The 22,578-nt window shown below is 36.1% G+C and overlaps 1 protein-coding gene across 3 annotated transcripts in view; it reads right to left on the minus strand.

Annotated features, from left to right (window-relative positions):
* The window catches only part of LOC139121715 (excitatory amino acid transporter-like), a 122,610-nt gene that overhangs the window by 77,682 nt on the left and 22,350 nt on the right, over positions 1–22,578 (minus strand). For all 3 annotated transcript variants that reach the window (XM_070686840.1, XM_070686830.1, XM_070686812.1), the window contains exon 2: positions 2,407–2,491. The gene's annotated coding sequence lies outside the window, so the exon portion shown is untranslated. The remainder of the gene's footprint in view (positions 1–2,406; positions 2,492–22,578) is intronic.

Below are 22,578 nucleotides of genomic sequence, written 5' to 3' on the forward strand. Positions count from 1 at the left end.
TTTCCATTTACCCTTTATCACAGCACAACTCAGATGTACATTCATCATTGAATTGTAATATTATTATGATTAAGGGTAATAAAGATTATTATTATTATTATTATAGCTACAGCATGGGAAGATAACCTTCATAGTGTTATTTTTTGCTAGAGTTTTAGTCAAGACAAGAATTTACTTGTCATCAATAACACTGCACATCCTTCACATTGGAGGGTGTTCATAATGCTATTATATAGCATTTCAACGTTAGGAAGAAGAATAAGACATATTTGTTGAACACTACGAAAACAATGAAAAATTTATGATTGGTTAACACCGACATCCATTTTTTATAGGAAGATCTCGACAAATTTTGATCCATTTACATGTACACGTTATTTGCAACAACAACTGAATCTTGAAACTGCATTACACATAAACAATATCAGAAAATGCATCCCTCAATTTTACATGCAGTATACCACTGTAGGGGCACATGAGGCGTCTGTGGTTTTATCAGATTCAGTGGCAAATCCAATAATCCTGTAACGGGTTCTCAGTGGCAGATATGTTATGAGTAAACAGTGCAGGGCAAAAAACAATGGTTAAGAAACATCTTATTGTAAATAACAGATAACAACTGAGCTCACAACTGAAGACAACATTGTTTGAAGTGAAAAAGTGTTAAAATGTGTTGTAGTCAAACACTGATGCCATATACCACTCTACAATCACTGCTTACCACAAGGGTGAACAAACTCTTTCAGGCTTAGTGACATCTCAAAGGAATTTGGCTTTCACAGGCTTAAAGCCAAATAAACACCAGTCTGATTGCTTTACTAGTCATTGCAATGTACTTTGTTCTCTTGGGAAAACATGAGAAAATCACTTTCATTTTAAAAAGAACAGTTTGCTTTGTTATTACTTGAGCCGTTTGAAAGGGTAAGTTGATCCATGTGAAGCAGTTTTAGGTTTTTAGCTACACTGAGACACTTTACGATGTGTTACAGTCTAAAGGGATCGGCATTGTGATCTGTAAATTGGAAAGACGATCTCAGAGAAAGGCCTACACAAGACAAATTGCAGGCTTAGAGAAAGTGAGCTGGACAGAAAGCAGACAGAGAAGTAAGGGATTGTGCAATATTGCGGCCTGGGTGCCAGGTCTGAAAACTCTCCTTGCTCCCTCTGTCAAAATTCGTGAACTCACCTACCTACTCATAAACAATCCCAACCGAGATAATAACATTTCATTTCATGTGTTTTAAAATTCATTTGACGAGATTTGCATTATTATCACACTCAATATTAGTGCTTGATTGATAATGAACAGCAAAGTAAAAAGATACTTTCTATTGTTGTTCCTGTTTTTATTTACCAAGATACGGTTTGTGAATGTGTTTCTTCAATAACTGATAGACATTAATACTGTGAGCTATCCCACGGCACAAAATGATTTTCTATAACAATTAAATGCCAGATCTCACTTTAACATTGCGTTTGCGCTGGGAAATTTGCCTAACTTAATGCAAAGTATGCCAGAATGCTGTGATTTCCACTCTGCAGGTAAATCACTGTTAGACAATCCAAGCCTTGTGTATAGAGTTGCTGAGACAGATTATCTATAGACCTGTATATTAGTATTCAGACCACAGTGTATACCCAAGTAGTGACTTCAGAGAATGAAAACATTGACATAAATCAATTTTATATAAGAAAATATGAAACACGTAACCCCCCCACCCCAATTTCTTGGTGAAAAGCACATACATCCCCCAACCCAGCCCACTCAACTGGCCTTATATACTGGTAATAACTGAACATTCCCGAAAAGACATGGGCACAAATCATATCAGTTGGTAGGTACCTGGCATGCAAGCAAACAAGTGTATGGACCAATTGCTATCAACAACTGTTATTCCCATGGTCAGAAGAAGACTTTAGGGTTTGTTTTGGAGGTGTATAACATGAAGATCAAAAAAAATTTGGAAGGGGTTGAAATGATTAGAAATTGTACTTTGCTCCAGTAGCCAGATCTATCTATTCCTATTCTCTATGCCATATCTCCTCTTTTTGAACACATTTCTATCATGTTCAAAAACAAGCTTACGGAAGGCAATGATTGTAACTTTCTGTAAACAGCTCGGCTGTTGTTGCAATACCTGTTGCAGAAGCAAGTGGTCAACCCTTTGAGCGCCAAAGTCAATTTTTGTCACCCTTGTAAAATGTGCCCCGGTCAAATTTTTTCAGATTTTTGCCAAAATTTTGGTGAAAACTGTAGCCAATGAAATATGATGTCCATTTGATCCAAATTAGCAAATAAGTACAGAAAAATTCATAAAAATTGATAAATGTTGCGCTGAAATTTTGGTGGGAAAAATTACAACACTCAAAGGGTTAGAACATACTAGAGAATGAATATATAATTACCTAGGCAGGAAAAACATCAACGTTCAATCCCAGTGTCTTCTGTAGTACTAGCTGCTAAACTCTGATCCACCAATAGTAATCCAACCTGCAAATCAATTTCAGATTAAACTCAGATTGTAAGTTTTCAATAGGACATATCGCTGTTTGATGGATGCAACCTAAGTATAACCAAATGAATAACAGCCTGTATGAAAATAAAATATTCAGGAAAATGACGTAGATGACTTTTGAATCCAGAAGTACATCAGCGTGCAAGTAAGTGATAAAAAGACAATCTAGATGAATATGTACAGATATTCTACTTGAGTTATACTGGCTAAAAATTGGTGTCTACAACAGTTTACCCAACAGTGAAAGAATGCACACCTTTGATGCACTGAAGAATCTGTTCACCATTCACATATGCCGTCTGACTTTAAGTCATTCACCACCATGGTTTGTCCCAAACCTATTGTTTTCTATGGTAAAGTTGGACCTGTATACAGGGAACTGGGGGTGAAAGGTTTAAGTCATTCAAATATCGCCTGAGAATTGGTCGACTCTCACCATTGACAACAACTGGACAGTACCAAGTTGTCAAAAGGTTGATTAAGGCAAATTGTTTGAGCTGGTCATGCTTTTTGTCATCAATGACCTCTTAAGATTCAACACAGGAGTTGACAAACTCTGACAGACCAGTCAATATCAGACAAATCATTTCTTTTTTTATACTCCTGTCATGATGGTAGGAGGTCTTTTAGGTATTTGATTTGGTAAAGATTGACTGACAGCTGTGACAGATTTTCTTGAAGATCACAAAGGCTGGGAGCCGACTTTTATGTGACTGTCTGAATTGTAGATCTATACTGCACAAAATGAGAGACACCCCTTCTCTCACAAAGTGGAAACACAAATAGGTGGAGCAGTTGGCCAAGTAGCAACAATTAATGCAAGCATTGTGGCACTGGATTGATTGATGGGTAAACAGAAAACAGCCGTTGTAAGGGACCACATGGGCTGAAGGTCAACCTGACAGTGGTTTTAGAAAGATTCTTTCATGTCAAAACACCATTCTTCAGCCCTAGACACATACTGAAGTGATGGTATTTTTCTGTCAGAAAATGCTTCAAAGTTCTTTCACCTCTCTGCACTCAGACAGTTTATTTCCAGATGACACAATACTGGTCAAAAATAAGGGAAAGGTGTACTTATACCCTACACATACTGTATTCATTATTGAATTTCTACATCTGGAAAAAATAATGCATCAACTTTGTTAAAGATTGGAGAAACTGATTTATGTAATTTTACTGTTGACATTCAAAGTACAACTGCCTTTGCCAACATTTAAAATTCACTAACCATGACACAATTATATACACAATGCATTTTAAGAGCAAAATACCAGTGTTACATGGTACCCTAGTGATGAGAAAAATAGGTAAAAGTAATATATTTATATAAAGGAGTTCTTTGTACTCATGGGCAATTTAGATTTGTAGTGCTTTATTCCAGTTTCCCACCATGGGAAACTTGAAGCTTGTAAAATGAAGCCAGTCTATTAAGAATCTTTAGAAACACCAAAAGTGCCTTTAATGGACAGGTGTCCTTAACTCTGGTTATATTCAGCTAGTAGCACAATAGGGTCAAAAACCTGTCCTTAATAACAACGAGGCATCTGGGTATGAGAGATGTCCAGACGGGTTCATCTTAGTGTGAGCAGATACACTAGTCAAAGCTGGTAAGTTTATTTACTGGTCTAGTGGTGCTTTCTTTGAAAAAAGCCAAAAAAGATGAGTGAGCTACACAGCAACTAAACTGTTGACTTGGAGGCCAGTGGAAAATGATGCTGGGTTGATCTTTTTTGGCCACTTAACCCTTCGAGTGCTGTAATTTTTCCCACCTGAATTTTACCAATTTTCTTTAAAGTTCATACAATTTTTCTGATAATTTTGGACCAAATGACATCACATTTCATTGGCTACAGTTTTTTTATCAAAATTTTGGCAAATATCTGAAAAAAATGACTGGGTTATATTGATAAAGGAGATTTTGGCACTCAATTTAGGTTTGTAACTGTAAGCAAATGGATTTGAAAATGATACTTTTACCAATGGGCTAACAACAAAATTGCACATGATAATATTTTCATCCTTTCACTTGACGTTGTAAAACCTTTTTACAATCATATTTGTAGTTACAGATTGTACAACAAATAACAGCACACATTACTGTACAGCTTCTCAAAAAATGAGTTCATACTGCAAACATGCCCGTCACTATACACTCAGGGTGACAGTTTCCGGACGACCTCAGTTTTCGGACATTTAGTGACATCCTGTTAGTTACACTCACTTCGCTCCGTATCGATAGCGTTTTACAGGTCATGTGACCTCATATTGAGTCAGGTGACACTGTTGCACAGGTCCAGTAGGCAAAATTTGTGATGATTTTTTCCTATTATTATCATAAAAAATAATTATGAATATTAATAAATTATTAATATGAATGTTAAAGAATATTAAAACTTTTTTACACACATATCGTCTAGTTTGTGTAGATGCCATCTGGAAACTCCATTGTTTTGATAATTATGATTATGAATAATTATGATTATGATTAATAAAGTCATATTTTACACATTGTAATGTGCTTATGTGAACAACCCTCTGGAAACCCTCATAAAGTTTCACAATCTATGCCAAAATATACAAGTGACACCATTGCCCAGGTTCAGTCTACGGCGAGAGTTACCATTGCCCAGGTTCAGTCTACGGCGAGAGTTACTACACAGTGTATATAATGAGAAGGTAGCCAGCTCCACTCGACAGTAAACTGACATACCCATGAATTACCTCCGTTTTCTTCACTTCTGCATGTTGATTCTCAAAATTTCTCCCGGTGTTGGCAAGTCCATAAATCAGCCATCAAATCTACCTAGTTTTGGCCACTTAGACGGAAAATTTGTGAAGTTTGAGGCTGCGAGAAGGTATATATCGCCAATGAAATGATGCTGCCTTAGCGGAATCGACAGCATCCGGGATCTTTTAGGGCCGTTTGCGAAATTTGAATGTAGCCGCCAAGCGGGGCCGAGGGCGGAGCCATGATTTAACGTTGTTAGATATGCTGACATAATTGATCGTACGGCCAATGAACGCTCGTGACCTTTGATTAGACCTCTCATCAGTTGACCCGAATGTACATGTGTCTGATCAACATCAAAACGTGGAATGAGTTTCATTTCTCTAGTCGGACGGTGTATTTTTCGAACTTTATAGCAGTTGTAAGGTTGCTCCAAAGCAGCTTACTGGGTATGCGATCAATGGAGGTGGTAGCTTCAGCGAAACGGGGACAGCATCAACTGAACAAACACCGCAGCAGGCAGCTCAATATAGATTGCTGCGATCGTGTTTGCCAGCATTTTAATATATACACCTTATCCATATTATTTGATGACACCGTCATCACGTACGTCCATTACAAACGTCCAGATGAACTTCCGACGATAGTGAGCACACCGTCATCAACTGTGACCGACTCCTCTGCCCCTCCTCCGCACGTTCGCCGCTGCGATATCACAGCTAGGTTTCCACGGTATCCACCTATTCCCGAAGAACCTCCGCCATGTGCACACCGTACCCACAAATACCTTGAATAGCAAGGAACACGACTAACACTCCAGGCTTACAAACGTGCTGACATTTTCTTGCCCGTTCTCGTTTCAAAATTTTAGTGTTTTTTCCACAGACCCTGCTGCATCCGTGTGTAGCGTCAATTGTTTTTTCCCGAAGACAGAAAGTCCTCGCTTCAGTTTCTGAGTGTGATAAAACTGCAGAGCTTCGGTTAGGATTTCCAAATCTGCGTAAGGCTGTTCGCAAATTGTTTTTCTATTTGCGTAAAATGTACCAAAAATGCGTACAACATGACTACATGTAAGTACCTATATATAACAGCTGTCTACGCGATATCGAAAACCGGTTCAAAAGTCAATGAATAAAGTGTTCAATAAACAACATCAGTGACAATGTTTTTTCTTTGATATTAGTTTCACAATTTGTTCTGTTCTATTTTCTGTCGACGATTTTCATTTCTTTAATACTAGGCCTAATTATTTAGACTACAACTTCCCACTATTGCCTTCGCTGCTTGACCTATCATCGCTGCTCTGAAGTCAAATTCACTTAGGCTCGGGCCTTCCATGGTTATCACCATCAGATCATTTAGATCAGGCATAGTCACTTAGACAGCTACGTTTCGATTTTGTAATCCTGTTTTGGGTACTGAACCCACGCGCTCACACAGGACAGATGAGACTGGAATCACGGCTGCAATTATGGCCAATTTTGCAATAATCTGGAATAAGTTTGCAGACCGGCATAAAACTATTATTTTTAAGTTTGCGTAGCATTAACTTAAACTTGATATTCGACTAGGAGATCTTCAGGGTTTACAAGTATGCATTGGGCGCAGCGGAAAAAAAAAACATTTTTTTTGCAATAACGACGAACTCTATTGAACTTGTTACATTTTTATTGGTACAGACTTGAAGGAAAACGTGATTGACAGGATGTAGGACAAAATATTGCTAAATTATGAACATTTTTATCAGCAAACAATTTATTTTTAGTCCTGGATAAACTTCACATTGAAGGGAAACTACGTGTGCTCATGTCTTTGTTACAGAGACTGCGCTTTTTAATGCGTATCGGATTACGCAGACGTCATTTTACTTTGCGTACTTCAAAGTAATAACATGCTTGAAATACGCAGGATGTTGCGTTAACGGAAGCTCTGTAATAAACCTATTGATAATATTATTAAAATTTTACTTTTTCTCAGTATTTTTGCAAGACATGGATATATTTGTCTAACATATTCATAAAAAAGTAACAGGTCCTCGTAACGCCAGCACGCGTACGCCTTTTCAATAAAAAAGATATCGATTTCAAGGTACATTGTCTGTGCTTTGTCTGTAAAACACGTCCGTGACTGTGTTTTTAATATTTTGTTGGGCAGCAAAATAGACGACAGTCAACGCTGCCTGTATTTTCATTGTAAATCTCTGAAAATCACAAGTTCAATTGGAAGGTGACTGCGTGTTTGTACGTACGTACGCTGTTTTGAGGTCTCCTCGCCAAGTCGCTGAACTTGACATATTTTCACAATATCAACCGGGTATCTATCATAAACAAACGCATCTGCAACCCGTCATCCGTTTGTAATCACACATACATAGCTTGGACCGTTGACTTGAGACACCTCCATCCTTGGACAGACCATGAAGTAATCGTACAGTGTAAGTGTAACTTTCATGTGTAAAAAAGGTCACGAGCGTTCATTGGCCGTACGATCAATTATGTCAGCATATCTAACAACGTTAAATCATGGCTCCGCCCTCGGCCCCGCTTGGCGGCTACATTCAAATTTCGCAAACGGCCCTAAACATCCCGGATGCTGTCGATTCGGCTAAGGCAGCATCATTTCATTGGCGATATATACCTTCTCGCAGCCTCAAACTTCACAAATTTTCCGTCTAAGTGGCCAAAACTAGGTAGATTTGATGGCTGATTTATGGACTTGCCAACACCGGGAGAAATTTTGAGAATCAACATGCAGAAGTGAAGAAAACGGAGGTAATTCATGGGTATGTCAGTTTACTGTCGAGTGGAGCTGGCTACCTTCTCATTATATACACTGTGTAGTAACTCTCGCCGTAGACTGAACCTGGGCAATGGTAACTCTCGCCGTAGACTAAACCTGGGCGATGGTGTCACTTGTATATTTGGCATAGATTGTGAAACTTTATGAGGGTTTCCAGAGGGTTGTTCACATAAGCACATTACAATGTGTAAAATATGACTTTATTAATCATAATCATAATTATTCATAATCATAATTATCAAAACAATGGAGTTTCCAGATGGCATCTACACAAACTAGACGATATTGTGTGTAAAAAAGTTTTAATATTCTGTAACATTCATATTAATAATTTATTAATATTCATAATTATTTTTTATGATAATAATAGGAAAAAATCATCACAAATTTTGCCTACTGGACCTGTGACTGTTGTCCCGTTTTCGATAGTTTTTTTGGTAGAAGCTATTGAGTTCGCTACGAGCGGCAGTCAAAAATTGTCGTCTGACATCGCGTCAGTGATACTGTCAACATACTGCCGTCAAGTCAAAGTAACTGAAATTTTGACTAAAGTCCTGATTTAGCATTGAATTTTGAATGTAGGGGAGAATAATGATTTTGAAAATATTATTTTCATTGTTCGCTACGATTGCATGTATAGTTTTAAGGAAAACTTCGCAGTTGTTCCGAGAAAAAAAAGTACATTTAATGAACGTAAGAAGTGTACAAGTTTTCGGACAGACAATATTTAGCATAATTGTGTAAACGTAGTAAGTGACTTACTGCGTAAAAACTTGACAGGTAAATAATTCCATACGATGAAATATACTCGCTATTTTTATTAAATAATGCCTGTGCGATTCTAATACAAACAAAATATGCAATGGAAACAATTATAAGTAATACTCACTGAACAAACTTAGCGAAGTTAGCCACACCGTACGATACAAGGTGCCGAAAGCAACACATACATGTACAGAGACAGCCCGTGTCCGATATCTAAGCGCTATACACGTCGAAATATAGTTGAGTCGTCCATGGATTAAACATAACTAATTATCATGAAATATTCTTATATACTGTTTTCTAAACACATCGAAATTAAAAATCGGTGGCTTGAAGTTTCAAATTATCAATACTTAGCTCCTAATCACATTCCAAACACGACGTCCGATTTCTGGGATTGCAGTCCGATTACTACGCCCTTGACATAGGGTCAAAACTTTGGCAACTTTGACCCCGAAATACCACTCCTGTCGTGTCAACTGAGTTTGAGGATAACCACAATAAAGTTTCGAAAGGTATGGTAATAAGATTTCGTATTGCTGGTCATTTACGAAACGACTTTGGGCGAAATCCACTACCCTGTCCGAAAACTGTCACACTGAGTGTACTAATTTGAGAAAATTCTTGATGTAAAGTAATTAAAACATCAATTTTCTGATGATATTCATCACTATGTACACTTTTGCATAACTTCACAGACAAAAACTTATTGATCATTCACCAGTATTACACACATTTTTGTCAATGTTCAATATTGGCATTCCACACTTTTACCATTGATGTTTTACAGTGAGCAAAGAACCATTAAAATGAAAACATTCTCTGCACAAAAGCCAATGCAGAAGTCACTGTATTGATTTTCCAGTATGTTAAAATCCAAAATGAAGTGCTTCAGATGAACTATATGCCTTCATTCAAGCTAGCTTGCTCCCTGAATTAAGTGTGAGGTTCCCCATGGAAACATATGACAGGCTAATTGAAAGAACGTGAATTCAACACTCAGTAAACACTTTCCTGCTTGGAAGACTCAAGACATGTACATAATGATACAAATTTATGTATCATCGTTTACGGCAAAATATTTGCAATGAGTAACTCTTCAAAACTTCTTCACAACATTAAAGTAGCAACTGTGGCATTGCTCACATCAGGTTCAAAATATTTGGTTCATTTTTTGCAAGTTTTGTATTGTGCTATCAACAAACCATGTTTTTGCATTCACAATTGTACATCTTCATTTGCAGTGGACGTACCGGTACAATTGGCAATGTATTTCCCTCCTGAGCATATTTACTGACAAGGTCGCTTCATTTTGTTTGTTAACCATGCCTGTTATTGGAAGAAGACATGTTTCTAGCAGTTCCTTGATCCTCAGTTGGCATGTCAATGCATTGAAGGTCACTAAGTTTGAGCATTAATGTCACAGGTAGTCTACAGTACAAGATCATGACAATAATCTTCAAAGTATCACTACAGTCACTGTACATTCATGTATATACAGGCAATCTGTAGGAGTTCGTGTAACTCAGCCATCCTATTACGATATGACTTTCTGACAATTTAGCTGTAAGCTTTTCAGTTTACATGTCTCTGAAATTCAGATCTCCGCAAAACCAAAGGTCAACCTACAGTACACATTAGATTATGTTAAAATTGCACACATACTATCCATTGCTGTTTGTGTTTGGCGCACATCTACTAGAAAACCGGCAAGATGGTTACAATATTGTTGTAATTATAGGGCTTAATTTAAACAATAATCCACACATTATTAATTAAACTTACTTTTCAAAACATCAGTAATCAACAAGTTTCCCTGAGTTATAGCCAGGAGTGTAACATAGAAATTTATTGAGATGGCTCTGCAAGGTACCTTGCCTACAGCAAATGGGCATAAGATTTTGTGGTTTTTGTTATCTCCACTGTAAGCTGATTATCTGCAACTAATGTGTAATTTAAGAATGTCAGCTTTAATGACAGAAAGTTACATTGTACAGAAGTCACATATTACGCTGGTTGAATGTCAAAGGTCACAGCTGAACAGCTGATGTTGTCACCAGCAAAATTTGGCATTTGCAATTTTACAGTCTGGTAAGATTGGTAGATCTAGTTAAAAGTGGACTTAACCGAGTGGTGCAAATTTTCCCATCAAAATTTAAATGCAACATTTTACCGGTTTTTATGAATTTTCTGTAATTTTTTAAATAATTTTTGACCGAATGGACCACATCTCAATGGCTGCAGTTTTTTATTAAAATTTTGGCAAACATCAGAAAAATATTGACAGGAGTATATTTTATAACGGCAACAAAAACTGACTTTGGCGCTCAAAGGGTTAAGCAAATTACAGAAGAGTCAAGAAATTGGTCTTTTAGTATTTCTGCATTCAGAAAACATTGCCAATTCACTTTCTTTTAGGCAAAGACAAACAAGAGATATCCGTTTTTTTCCTGATCTTTTTGACCAAAGTGATGCAGTCCTGCAGTTTTTTCCTAATACTTTGTCGTTGGTTTAGCATCATTTCTGGAGACAGTTTACCCATAACAAAGAACCTCACCTATTTTACAAAACTTACCCAATATCCAAATTTGGTTTATATCATACTTAAACAGCACTCTCCAACAAGATGCACCTCAGTGACAGACATTCAGATTAAAACTTTCACAACACTTTTTTGTCTATTTCTTCTTGGGGCTCATTTTAAAGCTAATAACGTAAATAAAGTGTTCGCCTGCTTACCTTTGTAAAAATAAAAAAAGTCAATTTTTCACCTATGAGTTAACATCAGGATGGCAACAATTTTCAATTTCAAATGTTGGCTAATATTGGGTAGTTTGTTTCTCTGGCACAAAATTTTGCACGGAGATCCCTGATTTTTATTCTTGATTTCGAAAGGGTCCTGGGAATTGTTTAATTTACAGTTTCCTCATGGAAATTTTCAGCCATTTGACTGTAGCGGTATATACTGCAGCTTATATAGTATATAGCATTTTGCAAAAGAAAATTCAAAATCGGAAAATGTAAAGCAGCTATTCCAAGAAATAGCTCTTCTAGGCTTGAAAAAACAAGTAAAGCGATATAATTCAATGATGGTGGGTCAAAATATACTGTAAACAGGAGTAATGATACTGAATTGGCAAATATTATTTATTGACTTGTAAAAACAACATATATTTTGTGACATCACTGCTGTATACTGAAACGTGTTCAACTTTTTACCCAAGATGCATTGGCACCGGAGCGGACCCCCTATCACCGTGTAAGATGACAATTTCTCTTAGCAACTGATTCAAGGAGAGGAGTACTGGAATGTTATTGTAGACCTGAAGACATGTTTTCTGAGATTCCATCAATATTTCAGGTTTTTTTCCTAACTGACTATTATGAGCAGTGCAGCACATTTCTACTGGAAATGGAAATCCAAATATACATGAATGACTATTACCTGATTGAATTGATTTTTCCCAGGGAAATACTAGACTGCTATGAATAGCCTATTGGATTCGTATGGATATTATGGTACAGAGGGTCAATGAATCTGTTCACAAAGTCACGAGCTAAAACGCCTTCAGACTTTGTATTACATGTGCTTTCCTTCCAATATGTTGTGTGAAATCATGTTTTGGTTGTAAAAGAGTTCAGAAGGAATTAATCCTTTGCTTTTCATGAGACACCATTGATATCTTACATTGATGTGGGTGGTTATTATCTATCAATGTGCAAGGTACAAAGTGATGCCTTAGAGGTTTGACTCCTGTAACATCCTATGACTGAAAGAGTCTGCCAACTCTACGACAGCAAATGTATGAACAACATTTCATCTTTTTGCAAATTTTACACCAGTCAAAGAAATCTTGTTTGCTGCAGCAGCTAAATATCACAAAACATTCTATGATATGCCTAACATACTTGAATTCATAATAAGAAATAAAAGAATATCAATTCCTCTAGCACAGTACATATCCACACGACACTGTATGAAACTGAGAAATCAACACCTATCAGAATTTAATCATTTTTTTTCTTTCTCTGTCTTTGATAAGATTAATTTTTTTATCATTTTTAGCATAAGTTTTCTTATTATTACTGTTCCTCATTTAATTTTGTAACATCCATGTACTTTTCTTTCCTTCTGAGGAAAGTCGTGTTTTCTAATAAAGTGTAAAGTTATAATAGATGAAACACTCATCATGGTGACTTTAATCTCCTTCATTCCTTAAGATACACCGTATATCGTGGTGATTTGACTGATAAATATTAGCTTAAGTTGACGGTGATTAAAAATATCCTGAACGTATAATTTTTGATATGTTTCACCTAATTTTGATAATCAGAAATAACAAAACAAATGTTTGTTGAACAGGAGTTTCACACTTTTTCTTCATGATAAATGTTTTCATCAGACGGTAACTGTAAGAAGTGTTTTTCTGACGTCACAAAATATATCATTCAAAATTTAAATTTTGATTTACTTGGCTGTGTTATGTATTTTACATTGCAACTTGCAGTTGCCTTTTATAATATTACAGCTTTTTTTAATTATAATTTTATACTAAGACATGAGAGGACAATTTGATTTAGGTTTTATTTATGTTTGACATTGACTGTTTTTATTGCTTATGGTACTTTCAACTACTATATACCATTGTTCTGTACCATTTGAAAGTGTGGCAGCTTTCTTTTGCCTTTCCCTGACAATGTATTAGTGAGCTACAGCGTATTAACCCTTAGAGCACCAGAGTCAATTTTTGCTGCCTTTATAAAATAAAACTCAGAAAAATTTTTTCAGATTTTTTTAAAATTTTGATCAAAAACATTAGTCAATGAAAAGTAATGTCCATTTGGTCCAAAATTTTGAAAAAATTCAAAAAAAATTCAATAAAAATCGGTAAAATTTTGCACAAAAATTTTGGCTGGAAAATTTACAGCGCTCAAAGGGTTAAAGTGGCAAGTTTATGATAATTATAAATACAATTTTCATACGTCCATGACTCAGATGAGGAAATCAGATAATACAAAAAGAATTCACACGTCTATAAATTTGAAAACAATTTGAAGTATCTAAAGTCTAACAATTAAATAATGAAAACAGATACAACATTAAGTATTGGTAAAATGGTTGTAAAATGAAGGTCAAAACTTCCTGAAATGTCAGTTTCAGTGAGCTGACATAAATTTGACAATTCAGTTGACAATAAATTTGACAGTTACGACCCTGCGTACCTTGGTCAAATCATTAGACAGGAGATTTCTTTTTAAGAACGTGCTGAAATAAAATCAAGGATCAAAATAAATATTTGTGGTCCTCAGAGAGCTGATCTTGAAAAGTATTCATACGAAGCAATTACTTTGTATGGCCTAATGCATGTCAAAGTGGAGATAAGTTGCAGTAACATGTAGCTCTGGTTATCAATGACTTATTCAGAACATGTTTAATAGGGACCACAATCAGTTGATTGGATGTAGCTATGCTTTATTGATGGGTATTTTGGTGTTGCTTTAACAGGATTTCTATGTCCGCATAGAAATTTATCTCACTCCCTAGGGTATAGCCCCTGGCGGGTTTTTATTATAATTGACTAAAGGTATACAGAAGCAATGCTAAAACATACATGCATTTCCCTTCGTTGGCAGGATCCTACAAGTTCTGGGAATTCATGCATATACGGATTAGACGGCCAAAATCATACCGCTGATATAAAATAATATAACGTTCATATTCTGAAAAATACTTCCTCTAGCAAAATACACTATGTCGATCAATTCTTTTTTTTTGTAAACTCATCAGGCAGACATCTGAGCAATGATATGACCTGTGATTTTATTCTTATAGAAGAATATTCACTTTCAGTTGTTCAAATTTGTCAATTTTTCTTCTGCGCTCAGTATCTCAGTGAAGGTACATGTATATGCAGTACAACATCCCACACATCATTGGCATTGCTGAATTTCTCTACATCAATAAGCTGCCTTCCTCCACAGGATCAAAGAATTTTGAAGTCACACCTACCATTTATTGAACCGCCCACTACCACTACTTGGATTAGACAATTGTCCTTGCAATGGTTATCATCAACGATACTATATTCCAACTTCCACGCTCCTGCATAAGCTTTCAGCATACACTCAGTCTCTCAAGTTTCTCTGTTACAGAGACAACATGCATCTTATCAGTCTTCCGCAGCAGCTCCCACGCAAGCCTGGGGTGTTGGTATTTCATCTAAATTTTTCAGCATATTCTTTCCATTCATTTCAACCTACTTCTCTGCACACACACCATGGTATTGTGCAACCGCCCACTTTTCAAGTCTGATGCTTTTTGTAATTTCTACAAGTACATTACATTCCTTTGAGATGGCTTATATCACCTTGCCAATGAACATTTTCAAAGTATCAGAAATGTACTTTCCACAGCCGGCATGGTTAATATTTGCATGAGCCCATTGATTCATAGTCATCCTATGCACTATCAGTATTTGGGGACGTGAGAGCTCTACTTGCATGCCTGCTAGTACATTTCCCCTTTCTTGTATAAATCTTTTATCTCTTCTTCAACAGCTGCAGAACAAACAGCATGTCATGCAAAGTTGAAAGGTAAAATGCTCCATTCAACCATCCCACACTCGAAAATCAAAAGTCTATAGACTAGCTGCTTCAAATAAACATTGAAACTGCATGCATCTCAAATGAACTTCAGTGCAGTAGCTGGTATATTACGGTGCTAAAGTACATACACTACAGCATATAGAGTTCTATATTCAACACTCATGGGTTTTCCAAATTATAGTTCACACAGACACAGTCCAGCTTACATATTGTTTTTCTTGAATTTATTTTCTCTAGAAATGAAAAAAAACACACGCTCTACTGTACCGGTATATCTTAATTGATGATCATTCAGTTTGCTGTCTTCATGTACAAGGCTCAACTTTCACCAGGATTGTAAACTCAAGGTCTAAAACACCAATGACAGTGAAAGTAATCTATAGACATACAAGATACCAACATACATTATTATGCAAGTAAAAAATTTGTAAATTTCATTCATAACTTGAAGTCGATCTTGATGTTTAAAGTGGAAAAAGTTTACTAGGGTAGTGGAGGTAAAATGGTTCATGGCTGTGTCAACTGATAAGGTTTGTTCAATGTAACTTCTGTCGTCTTTTGGAAGACATAGCAGTGGTTTGCAAATTTATGGAGCAACTGATGTGACCCACCCAGTCTAACCTAACATGACCTTGCACACTGCTGTTGTTTACAGACAGCATTTACAGTAGACAGATCCCAGCCATCATACATGCATGTACAACCATAAAGAATTACGAACATCAGCTCTGGTCTGTGATCAGCTCAAAGTATTTGTCAATGCAACTTTCACATACAAAAGTTCAGTGCAAATGAGATTATTTTAGGAGGGGCATTAAAAAATGAAATTGAGTGATTAAATATGATTGCTGACACAAAGGAGAAATTGAATAACTGTATTTTGGTCCTTGTAATTGAAGGAATTTTGAAACGCTCTTTTCAGGATAAAGTAAAATGGGACCATTTGCAATGATGGCGACACAAGGAGGTCCATTACAGCATTAATATCCTGTAGTCCACATACAACTTTGTAATTGCACATCATTGTACTGCGACCTTGAAATTGCATTTTCACTTTCATCGGCTTAAAGTTTGAACAGACAGAAATCACGCTCATTTTAAAATCAGTCATTTTGTGAGGAAACTCATAAATTACAGGTCAAATATTGTAATTCACCCAAGCAGCAAATCCGTTAATGAAGAACATCACAATGATGATTTCTCTCACATATGACATTTTAATTAATTTCATCAAGCAATTATGATTTTAAGATTATTTTACGCCAAATACAGCCATACATTCATTAAAGCATTATTTCTGTTTATACAATATAATTTTTCAGAAAAAGAATTCCATATTAAGCCATCAATCCAAACATTTGGGCATTTTTCCCCAGATGTGACATTTGTAGCATTATTTACATAAACAATTTCATTAATTACTTAAAACAAGCTGGAAAACTTACACAATATTTCTTTTGCCCTAAGAGAAGCAAAATAACAATATTACTGTTATGATAATTCCTCTTGATCTAAGATTAATTTTTAGTTTATTTAAAATAAATGGTTGGCCTCTTAAATATTAGTTTGATTGCAGGAGAGTAAAATGACTCACTTACTAAGAGGACACACTGCTTTAAATCTTAATGTAGATACCATCAAAGACATAATAAATCACAAATAGTTGTCATGTACACTCAAATTTATCATTTGCAGCCACTGAAGGTCTTAATTAGTCAACCTTTGAAGATATGTGTATAATGAACTCTCTAGGTGGTGTACGTGCAATTCTGATTTTACTGCCCCAAATTTTTATTTCAGTTTCAGGTTACTTTTCTCTACATGCAAGTACAAGTCGTTTCTTTACACATTCTGGGCAAATGATTAAATAATATTGGTAATAAATGGCACAAATGGTACCTTTAAATCCTTTAATTGATGGTTTTCTTCACCCGAGTTTTTATCGGTATTTTAAAATGCAACAATTATCTTTTCATACTAGTCACAAGCCTGAAATCCATCAGAAGCTATTTGAAATCATACAATTACATAATATGACGCACTTCTCGCATTAAAGCTCTAATATCAATTTCACGTTCACTGCTGCACTAATCAATTGTTAACAATACATCAGCTCAACTTGACTGTGAATAACATGGACAGCTTCTGTTTTAAGACACATTTAAGGTAAGATAGGTGTTACCGATACTATTCACCACTTTGAACGGAGGGGCTCTTCAAACTTGGATAAAAATTAGTATATGTCATCCCTTACAACTTAACTTTTTGTGGGCTAGAATTTGCAAGACATCAACAACAGTACCTGGCAACGAAGCTTGATACATAATTTACGTACAGCTATAGCTTTGCAATTTCAATGAGTGAAGGAGCCGAGATTGCTTTCCTTGTGACAATGGAGTATGAATATTAATTGTTTGCTAAAGTATTTATAAAACCTCTAGTAGTTTTGGTACCTGGGTATTAAAACTTACATCTAGCGTCATGCATACTCTCATTTGCTGTCAATGCCGTAAAACTGCATGTAGCTGCTCATTTGGCTGTAGTAGTAAATTAGTTTACAGCCTTGAAGAACAAGTTACTGGCATTCTCTAATTACTAAATATATTCCCCTAGTTGGCTATGAAATCAATGGTATTTACTTCATTCTTAAATAATTGCCAAATTATGGCACACTGTAATTATACCATCTTCTTAGTCTCCTGATATACTCATCGTATGTACACTTTGGAACTCTTCCTGTGTAGAAGTTGCATGAGCAAGAAAGTAAGGGTATGTACTTTCACTAGGCTGGAATCCTTTCACAGTCATGAGCAATTTTATATACGGCTGTATAAATTGACAGAAAAGACGATGCTGCTACGTTGCAAGTTTTTGTGTATGTATACATACCAAAACTATACAGAGCTCAACTGACAATGTCGCACGATTGTTGAGACTGTTTGTTGAGAGATGAAATTCAATGTCTATATGTGGCACCAGTGGTGTGCTTGCATTGACATGTGGCATGATAGAGTTGAGTTTTCAGAGCCCCAGTCAGATCTCAGAGCCCTGAGGCTCTCAGGTCACTGAGGGCACTGATTAGCCACAGTCCAAAAGAGTATAGACGAGGCAGGCAACCTCGTAAGCCTCTGATAGAAACTCCAAATCACAGTTATGGTGAAATATTTATAAAGTAAGTACAAGTATATACAAGTAAGTTTGACCATCAAAACTATGATACTGTACTCGTCCGAGTATAAGCCCCTGCTCGTGTATAAGCCCCCCTACTGATTTCAGAGGATTTTAGAAAATCCATTACATCCGTGTATAAGCCCCTACCCTAGTGTAACTCAAATACAGAAAGGTTAGGAGAGTATGTTTGGTCATTTAACTTGGTTAAATTACTTTAGATAATAAAGAAACCATTAAAAGATGTTAAAACAATGGGAAACTGGAGTTCCCTTGACAATATCGTAAGGAAATGACTCGTTTTCCCAGTACTATCTTGATTCTTTGACCCTGCTCACCCCGTCGCCTGAATAGAATAGCTCACTCACGCCGGCCATTGTTCATTTTCATTCACAGCCATGCTGATGTTTTCATGCTTGAAACATGCAGTTTCTTTTGTTTGAAGCAATATTATCCTTTCATTTGTGAAGACTTTTCCTGGTGAAAAGAAAGAAAATAGTTTATTGCTTTCAAAGGCCTCTGGCCCATATACAAGTTTCGGAAAAATTATATATACAATGAGTTGAAGTCATACATAAATGTAGCGATACACTATTCAGCATGTACTGTCTTCCTCTTGGAAAAAGCTTTGAAAATAAATTTACAGAGATTGAGTAAAGTTTTCGGATGTTTTGTCTGCACAAGCCTTGCGAATTTAAGAATATTCGCTTCTGTCTGAAAATACACTGGTAAGTATTCCTGTCTCAGATCTCTATAAAACGGACAAACCAAAAGAAAATGAAACTCATCCTCAACTTCTCTAAGTTTACATAATGTACAAAGTCTGTCTCGTAAGTCAATATTCTGTTTTCGCCCCTCTTCAATAGCTAATGGTAAAATTCCACAACGAAAACGAGCAAAAGCTCGAATATATTGAATATTACAGTCAAGTGAAAGGTATTTTTCTGGTTCTAGTAAAGTTTTGAAATAAGCGTAGGTGCGAAGTTTTGGTTTTTGAGTCATTCTAAATTGCCATTGTTGTTTACACACATCTGACACTCGTGACACGAATTCAAGCAAAAACTTATTTTTATCACCAATCTCCTGGAATATCCAGGCATACCCAAAGCCGTAGGAAAACAAGACATTTTTCAGGGACGTAGCCCAGGTGTGCCTGCCCATATTATCCAGCCTATACAACATTAAATATGCTTGTTTTGGTATTCTGTCACCTGGCATTTCAAGTAATTTCAGCCAGTATTTTACACAGCGTTTTATTGTTAAGACGAAAATAGGCAAACGTCCACATTCACCAATAACTGCCTCACTAGTTGTGTTACTTGGAACACACATTAATCTTGTACACCATCTTCTCTGGATTTTTTCCAGACAGTCATAAACCTGATATCCCCAAACCTCAGCACCATAACACAAAATTGGTGTAATCATCGCATCGAAAAGTTTAAAATGACATTTCTTAGGGAAATTTCCAATCCCATAAGAAGCTGTCAAAATAACGTTCATAGCTTTACTGGCTTGGTCTGCTAAATTTGCAACTGCCTTGGACCATGAATTTCTGGAAGATAATAGTAAACCTAAGTACTTATAATATGAAACTACTTCTATTTCAGTATTGCCAAATACCCAGCGCTCATGACGAGACCTATGACCTCCCTTGCGAAAAATGACTATTTTTGTTTTATCGAGGTTAACTTTCATATTCCATTTGTAACAAAATTGAAAGAGAACATTTACAAGTTGTTGTAGATTTCTGACTGAGTCCGCAAACATGACAATATCATCAGCATACAGAAGACAAAATATATCATACAATTCCTGTGTGAGTTGTATACCCATATGACCTGCATTTGCTAACATTGTATTTAGTTCTTCAATGAAAAAAGAAAATAACAACGGGCTTAGAATACAGCCCTGGCGCACACCATTAGGACAATTAAAATATTGAGAAATATCATTTTGTGATTGGACACAAGCTTTTACACTGTTGTACATGGAGTGAAGTATAATGTACATTTTCCCTTTTACACCAAGAGATATTAGCTTGTATAATAATAATGTGTGGTTTACCCGGTCAAAAGCTTTTGAGAAATCAATGAACAGACAGTAACACTTTCCACGTCTTACACTCAAATATTTCTGAATAGTTGCATGTAAAACTTTTCCTGGTGACTATTACAATTTTCACTGCTATGTTGTTATTTTCACAAGATGTAGACAGTTTGATACTGGAATGTTGAGTTGCCTTTCCGTGTAGGCATTGCTGTTGATCAGCACTGACAGCAGCATACATGACGTCTTTGTTTCAAGTTTGGGGGTTTTTGACGCTGAATTTCACCAAAATGTCACTTCTGTATTCAGAGATTGTACAATCAATTTCTTTGGATGTGTAAGTCGATTTTGAAAGCCATAGAAAGATCGAATGGTGTTGAAAAAAATTGTGCATAAAATCAGCATAAATTAAGCGTCCATGCCAGATAACATGGGGTTGCTCGAGTATAAGCCCCTCCCCTTGTTTTACAGCTGTTTTGCTGAACCGGGGGCTTATACTCGGACGAGTACGGTATATTGAGTGAAAGCAGACTGTCTGGCGCAAAGTCCTGCCAGCCTTGTTGACCTTTGACATTGCACTGTGTGTTGATCAACAAATTTGGCAAAATGCTGAGGATAAGAAGAGCCAGAGGTATCTCTACTGAAGAAAACTTATTTCTTACTTTATGTAAACTACTATGACTAGAAAAATAAAATATGAAGATTTGAGTGTCAAAAATATGTCCCTGGGGGCCATTCTCCTAAAATCATACCCTTAAGATTTAGAGTTCATGCTGTTATTGATAAACAGACTTTTTCAGAAGATAAACAAGAACGTAATAGCACTGCCCTTCTCATTACAAATCATCCATTACACATCTATCTGCAACCTTTATGCAAATTGTTAGGAGACCACTTTAAACCAATCAGGGTCTGTTGCCATGACAACAATGACATCATTCCACACCATAAGGTCCTCAATGCCAAAGGCGGTACCTCATGCTAATTTATCTTTTCTCAAAAGAATCTGATTTCAACTAACGCAACATAGATGCATTCATTGTATGCAAACTTTGATACAAAGATTATAACAGCAACATTTCATCTTTCTAGTTTGCTAAAAATATTTCAAATTTCTCGTTGAGTGCAAATAATAAAGCTATCTTAGTTCCATTAGCTTGTAACTTTTGATACATGTATTTTTCAGTTCTCTTGTTCTTCATGAATAAAGCCTTTCTTGTTCTATTCCAAAATGCATGTTAGTGGGAATCATTTGCCAAAAATAAATTGTACATTATAGCACAATATGCAAGCTATTATTGAAGAATACGAATATGTTTGTTTCATAAGAAAACCAAGACTATTATAAAAGAAACAAATATTGCCCTTTAAGGGAATGCTGCACCAAACGCAGCCTATTTTGTGCAAAAATCACTTTTTTGCAAATATTCATTCAGTTTTATTTAATTTGTCAACCCAAGATTAAAAAGTTGGTTTGGTTCACGTTTTAGCTTGGCAAGCAGTCATAAGTTGCATGATGAAGACATGTTAATTTATACAAATGTATGCAAATCACCCAATTTCCTAGCTTCTATTTCCTCCAAATTTAAAAATTTCCAAAGAATTACTCCACTCTGGCTGGGTCAAATTTTCTGAAATTTTCACATTATTTTTGTAAATGCTATATAATAAAATGACTATTTTGTTTGGCAATAAAGTTTTTACATTTTGAATAAGTGGCACTTTAATTTTGCTAATCATGATCTAATCATGATTTTAATCACTTTTTTGAGTGTCAGTCTTTCAACCCTTGCCATTTTAGAGTGAGGACATCGTCCGCCAGCACGGGTCGTTAGCCAGACAGGAGTCTTCCACTAACTACGCCGTGCATGATCACGCTGATATACTGTGCGAAGGAAATCTGATAGAACTTGAAAATCAGGCGGACCAATCACAGCACGCGTT

This window comes from Ptychodera flava, chromosome 2, assembly GCF_041260155.1.
Source record: "Ptychodera flava strain L36383 chromosome 2, AS_Pfla_20210202, whole genome shotgun sequence".
Taxonomy (NCBI): Eukaryota; Metazoa; Hemichordata; class Enteropneusta; family Ptychoderidae; genus Ptychodera; species Ptychodera flava.